This window comes from Gekko japonicus, unplaced genomic scaffold (assembly GCF_001447785.1).
Source record: "Gekko japonicus isolate JY-2015 unplaced genomic scaffold, Gekko_japonicus_V1.1 scaffold4501, whole genome shotgun sequence".
Taxonomy (NCBI): Eukaryota; Metazoa; Chordata; class Lepidosauria; order Squamata; family Gekkonidae; genus Gekko; species Gekko japonicus.
In genome coordinates, this window is record NW_015171637.1 from 37,666 (window position 1) to 39,539 (window position 1,874).

A 1,874-nucleotide genomic window follows, 5' to 3' on the forward strand; every position below is an offset into this window, starting at 1 on the left:
TAATATCTTTACTTTCAGAGTTATAGCAAGTCATATTAGAAAATTAATCCAAGAGTCATTTCATTGATTTTAATGAAGAATGCATTTGGGGTATAACTTCATCATTACCACCACCTTGGCAGGAATGAAATTTGCTGTCCCCTATCTCCCCTCCCAAATTTCAGGCAGGTAGGGGGGAAAATATCCATTTTGTACAGGCACTTGAAAGTCTCACTGGACAAGTTTGCTGCATGAATGAACTTTTCCATCCGTTTCCAGAATTCTCAGGGTTTATTAATATTACAGACAATCATTTAGGGCAAGAGGAACTAAACCCCATTCCCACAGTTGTATCCAACTGGTTTCAGGTGGCTTTTTCCTCACTGCCCAGCTGTGAGACCACTACCTGAGAATAAGACTTCACATGATTAACTGTTGTTCCACACGGAGGGAGCTGATTTGGATCAGGGCTATAGTGCTGAAGCTGGGTGGCAGTCAGTTTTAACCAGTTTCCCTCATGCTATTTACCCACTAGAAATCACTTTTCACTTGTGCTGTTATCAGCATACCCTCCTCCCTAGAACTGTTGTCTGGGAAATTTGTGCAAGGTCTCCTCCTTAAATTCCCATCTATATACTAATAGCCAAGGGTCCCCAGTGTGTGCGGATACTTATTTCCGCAAACTGGGGGCACATGGAGGCTCAACAGAAATTCCTGCATTACTTAGGTGTGCAGAAAAATCTGCTATGTTAAAAAAAATATATGGGGATACTTAAATCCCCCCCAAAATGAAATTGTGATCTCGTGCATGCATGGAGAATGGACTTGCCATTTGGAACTGTGGTGGAGCTTGCTACTGGCAGCTGCGAGGGAGCCAGGGGAGCCTTGGTGGGCGTGCAGCTGGGAGCCGCGCAGGGCTTGCCACTGTTGCTGCTGGTGGGGGTGGGAGAAGCCTGGGTGGGAGAAGTCTTGGTGGGCGGGCAGTGGGGAGTCACGCAGGGCTCACTGCCATTGCTGCTGGCTGGGGGGGAGAAGCATGGGCGGGTAGGCAGCTGGGACCCTGCAGCCACCGCCTCCTCCTCCTGCTTCTGTAGGCCAGGAGCCATGGGGAATACTCCCCCCCCTGCAAGTATCATGGGTCTGGTTCTTGTACTACCATAATCCTGACTCAGATTCTTTCACATATAGTTTTTAACATGCTACCCATCAGAATACACAGGCTTTGAAACGGAGATGAGCACCGCAACCCTAGAGTCGGATTCGACTGGCTTTCGAGCAAGGGAACCTTTACCTTTACTAGCAAAGTGAACCATTGTCCTAGCTCAGTGTAAAACAGTGTAAAACATGTAAAGTAATACATGAAGGGATACAAGAGATTAATTCTGGTATAACTGTACCTTAAATCTGCATTAAAACATGTTGGTGAGACATGACAAGAAATTGGGTGCAGAAGAAGTATTAACAATGGAAGGGAACAATCCTAAACAGGCCTTCTCAGACAAAAGTTCCACACTAATCAGTGGGGCTCACTCCCAAGAAAGTGACTTAAGGATTGCACAGTAAGAAGCTTATTATGTTAATACATGCCATGATTTGGAGTCAGCATTTTTGAACCTTTAGGGGCCATGTAAATGTAGAGAAAGCTTTTATCTAACAGAGCTTTGGACATATAAAGTCTTGTGCTATAACTGTGTTGTGATATCTTGCACATCATCTTTTGAGCACAATAACATCTAATTGTTTAACTGTACTTCATATTTGTCCAGTAAAAGCTAATTTCTGTTGCAATATTTTGATATTACCATAACACAAAGAGGACACCAGAGCAAACTATAACCAACTATTCCAAGAAAACCAGGGAAGGGGGGGGATCAGATTAACCAAGACAATAACAC